Source organism: Phodopus roborovskii, unplaced genomic scaffold, assembly GCF_943737965.1.
Source record: "Phodopus roborovskii unplaced genomic scaffold, PHOROB, whole genome shotgun sequence".
NCBI classification, from domain to species: domain Eukaryota; kingdom Metazoa; phylum Chordata; class Mammalia; order Rodentia; family Cricetidae; genus Phodopus; species Phodopus roborovskii.
Genome location: NW_026126588.1, coordinates 20,739,622 through 20,744,948, shown reverse-complemented (window position 1 = coordinate 20,744,948; position 5,327 = coordinate 20,739,622).

The window sequence follows — 5,327 nt, the reverse complement described above, 5'->3', positions numbered from 1 at the left end:
GGAAAGCCTTCGCAATGTATTCATTTAGCAGACTGCTAGCTTCCACTAACCCCAAAGCTACAAATGTCCTCAGATGACGCCTGAGACCTACTGTAGAGTTTTTCCTGTTTGCTGTAACCTGCCCACCCATGCCCCGTGAGTGTATTTGGGAAATGCATTGATTTACAACTCTTTGTTCTATGACCACAGAAATTTAGATAATCACTTTTGTGGTAGAATATGTTACTCAGGGCAGCTGGAATATGTGTTCTCAAGCCATGGGCATTCATAGTTGGTTCAGAATAAACTTACATACTTTTGAAAGATGTGTTTCACATGAACAGTTTACCTTTACCAGCAGGGAGAACTGTTCCAGTCTAATGGACTCATTAGAATTTTGTAACTGTGTGAGAGCCAAAATTACCTTGGGTTGTATTTAGTTCCTTAAGTAACCATTACTGCCTACCGTCTACATCTGACCTAGCACCCTTTCAGTTACTAGATAAACTCTGAAAGTGTTTTTATTTAGGAGACCACTAGCTTCCACCAAGCCCAAAGCTAAGACCACCATAGCATATGGGACCAAGAACGATTTGTCTGTCTGCCCGCCCACCTGCCCACCTGCCCCGAGAATGTATTTGAGAAATTCACTGATTTATGATTACCTTTTTGTTCCGTCACCATAGAAGACGTGCAATCACTTCTTTGGAGGCGTGGTCCTCGGGGACTCTGAATCTGTATTCCTGGGTCATGGTCACTTATATTTGACTCAGAGTAATTCTCTCTCTCTCTCTTCCGGACAGTGTTTCTCTGTGGCTTTGGAGCCTGTCCTGGAACTCACTCTGTAGACCAGGCTGGCCTCGAACTCACAGAGATCCACCTGCCTCTGCCTCTTGAGTGCTGGGATTAAAGGTGTGCACACCACCGCCTGGCCGTGTCTCCCTCTCTTAAGCTGTGTTTGGTATTGTCATTTTTACGCCAAGCAGTTCTCCAAAGCAGCCAGATGCTCACACATTTCACCCAACAGTGTGTGAGTTCTCTACATTTTTGCCAATATGTGAGATAACTAAATTTTCATTTCCCTGTGTGGAATTGTTTCCCCCCCATAGCTTTTTTGGATCTTTGTATATTTTCTTTCCTGAAATGTTGGTTCAGTACTTGATTGACAGATGAGTAAAACCCCCATGCAAACCCGCTTCTCCAGATGATACAGCACCCCACCTTTCAAGTAAGGGTTCACCTGGGCCAAGCCATGTTTCAGAAGCAATCAGTAGTTTAAAACTGGCATTCTGAAAGTTGAGATGGAATTTTCTAGTGAGATTTTCATGAAAGGGTCCCCTCTCTGCCCTGCCTTTTGTCTGGGCCAGCATGTTTCTTTCAGTGTCTACGCTGAGCAACAAGGGCCTTGGCCATCCTTACCTTGCGACAGTTTCTGCCACTGCCCCTCCTCGAGCTCCACCAGGTGGGCTGCAGAGTCCCAACCGTGAGTCCTGCTTATTTCCTTTGCCTCTAAAGGGAGGCTTTGCCTGCCCTATAAATCAACCCTTAGTTCTTTTTCCTGAGCCCATGGACAAATCAACAAACAAATGAATAAATCAGCAAGAAGCTAAGCCGGAGAACAACTCATCATAATAACTGGCATGTGTAGGAGGCACCGTGGTTTATAACATGTTTCCACGTATGTAATTTGTTTTTATCTTCAAAACGAAGTCCGGAGGCATCATTATGGTCTGCATTTTACAGAGGAAGAAAATTAAGGCTCAGGGTTCAGGGAAGTGCTCAAGGCCATTGTTGCTGGTTGTCCTAGTGGACCATGGGAGCTTTAGATGCTGGACTCCATACAACCCTAGGCTAGCTCGGGACACAAAGGAAGTTCTCCCCATACGCTCCCTTGAGCATGAATTGTGACCCTGCTTTCATCATTACTTAAAAGAGTCTAGTTAGGACAATGCTTCCCCCCCCCCCCCCCCGCCTCTCTTGATTAGTTTGTTTCTGAAACAGGGTCTAACATAGCCCAGCCTTCCCTCAGACTTTCTTTGCAGCCAAAGATGTTCTTGAATTTCTGATCCTCCTACGGGCTTCTTAGATGTCAAAGTTAAAGGCCTGTGCTACCATGAGGGATGCGAGGCCTGAACTTCTAAACCCTCTCATACATCCCTTCGTACTCTCTTCCAAATTCATGGCCTTTGCTGCTGGTGTCACACACGTATATTATATGTATGTGTATATGTATATGTATGTGTATATACATGTATAATCTAAATAAGATCTGCTCAGACTAAATAATGTTACATGTATGTTTATTTTCAGGGTTGACCATTTGGGTCAGTATTGGTTAAACAATTGGTGTTTTCTTCCCTGGAGAACATTATTTCTCCTACACTGAGCATTTCTCTGTTGCCTATGGTTCTTTTGTGTAGAGTGAGGCCTCTCCATCTTCCCCTCATCCATTTTATTATGTATATTGTTGTCTTTGTTCAGTTCATGCTTTTGCAGTCATCACATTGCTAACACTTTATGGGCATGGCTCCTGATGTTATTAGGAGGCAATCTCACAGTAAGCTCCACGATAGTCTATCTCTTACAATCTTTCCATCCCGTCTTCCACAGTGTTCCCTGAGCCTTAGGTGTGGGAGTGTTTTGTAGATGTGTCTTTTGGGCACTGAGCAGTGCATGTGGTTTTCTGTAGTGGCCTTGGTACAAGGTACAAGGAGAAGTTTCCTCGATGATGAGTGAGACCAATGTTTACAGAATAATTAGAGATTATGTTGGTTTGGTAAAGTAGTGGTTGAAGGTTCTTCTTCAGGACCCATGACTTCACCGGCCTGGTGGTACTTCTTGATCTCACACTAACCCGGCTAGCACTAGCATTAACTAAGCCTGAACATACTTAGTTCTGAGATCAGATGATGCTAGACCTATTCAGGCTGGTCTGGCCTCTATGCTTTCCTATGGCAGCTCTCCAATGGTGGAGGCTCGTAAGAGCCATTCTGGGGGCACTAGGAGCAAGGCCTCAGGGCAAAGCTGAAAGAGATGCTTTTGAATATGATGCTAGTTTTTTTTTTTGTCTTAAATATTCATACAGATTTCACATCACATTCGTCCCCATAGTAAAGGTGTGGATTTTTCAAATGTTTGCATTTTACTATAAAAGCAATGACCTTTGCGGGGGTGTGTGCCGTGTTTGTTGTCTGGTTTCAGGATCACCAGATGAATTAACTCCTTCTCCACTGGAAAAGCAAGACTCAAGGTACTACCTACCGCTGGGCATTGGTGGCGCACGCTCTTAATCCTGGCACTTGGGAGGCAGAGGCAGGCAGATCTCTGTGAGTTTGAGGCCAGCCTGGTCTACAGAGCTAGTTCCAGGACAGGCTCCAAAGCAATACAGGAAAACAAAACAAAGGAGAAAAAGTACTACCTACCCTGACATAAAGAAATCTCAATCATACCTTAAAACGATGTCACTACAAGTCTCTTTCAGCCATCAGTGATAAGGTATCATTCAACAAACCTTAGAGTGTAAGACCCTAATTCTGGGGTCCTGATGGGCCGATGGGAGAGCCCCGAGACACAAACACCAAAACCAGGAGATGCAACAAGCAAGAGGTGTTTATTGAGAGAGTGCACTCGGGTGTCAGCAATCTCGGGGAAAGCTGCACACCCCTCAAAGGGTCCAGGCTCCTTTTATAGAGAAAAACCACAAATCAGCATACATGCATGGGGCACAAGGTGATTGATTACAAAGTATGATCTCATGTTTGAGAGGTCACCCAGGTGTGACCTGTTCTTCTTCGCGGGAAAAACCACAGAATGTACCTTGGAAAGTCCCCAGACTGTCCGTTGGCCAGGAGTGACCCAGACAGGGCTGCTCATCTGGAATCACTTGTTTAAGAGTTGGGGCCTATCTCCTTATTGTGGGCCAAGACCTGTGAGAAACTTCTTATCTTTTTTCCTTTGCAAACTAGAGTCTTTCAAGAGAAACTATGAGTGGCTTGAGGCTAGGGAGAGCACAAAAGAAAAGGTAGAAGCCCTACAGGATCCCCAGATGCAGCTGACTTTTACTTGAGCACAACTGCAATGGCTCCTCGGTGCCACAACGCCCCCCACAAGCTGTACCCCTGCCACCACCGGCCATCAGATTACAGCTTCGATGAAAAAGCACGTCGACTTCCAGGGCCATGCATGTCTCTGGGCTTCCACTGATGGGGGAAGTTCCCAGGTAACTCTTGACGCAGTCAAGGTTAAACGCGTTCGGAGACAACGCTTCTATCCCTTGTGGCCTGGCAGCCAGATAGGGAGATGTGGATTGAAGGCGAAGAACAACAATTAGGTCATCAAATAGTACCTCTCCCTATACCTCCCTAACGCTGGGACCCTTTAATTCAATTCCTCGTGTTGTGGTGACCCCGACCACAAGGTTATTTTCGTTGCTTCTTCATACTGTAATCTTGATACTGTTTCGAATTTCGATGCAAATGCCTGTGTTTTCCAATAGTCGTAGGTGTCCCCGTGAAGGGTTACTTGACCCCCCCAGAGGGGTCTTGGCCACAGGTTGAGAACCACTACTCTATAACATTCTTCCCCACACAGAAAGAGGGGAAAATGGGGTCTTCAATTTAAATCCTGGGCCTCCATGTTATAAAAGACACTATTGGTCAGCTGCAAGATAGAGGAGAAAATTCTGTTTGAAAGCTACCCCCAAAACTTACTGTGACTCAGATGTCACTAAGGTTTGGGCAAGAATTAAAACATAGCCATAATCGGTACCCCTTGCTAGAGAGCCTCTTTGGTTTGCAGAGTGAGTTTGGCCAGCACGGGTATTTTTGCTCATTGGGTACCTGCTCTCGTACAGTCTGTTCTCTCCGGACACATATGGAAAATATTGCCCGGACCAGGCTAGTGTGGGACACAGCTGAGATAGATGCCCGGACCAGGCTCCTCTTGCCATACCCATGGCTCTGACGAGGCTGGCCAAAGAGTCAGTTTGTGGGAATTGTAGGTATCTTTCTCAGTCTGTTTCTGGGGCCGGTTAGATACTGGGGCTACTGGGTCTCCACTTCTAAGACCAGCACTCAGATGCATCAAGACTCACTAGAGACTACCAGAGATTGCTACAGCAAAGTCTTAGGCACGGTCAGTTCTGTCTGCAGAGCGAGGATGTTGCTTGTGGGTTTTCCATTTCTATTTGGGAAAGCCTGAGGTAAAAGATTTTAGTTTGCAGAGCAAGGGTTGGGAAAGGGGCAAGAAAATAGTTCTTGCAAGTGGAATATAGAAGATCATAAAGAATGGACGTTGACATGGGTGGAAAGATCAGGAATTATGAGAACAAGAAAGGGTTACTATGTTGA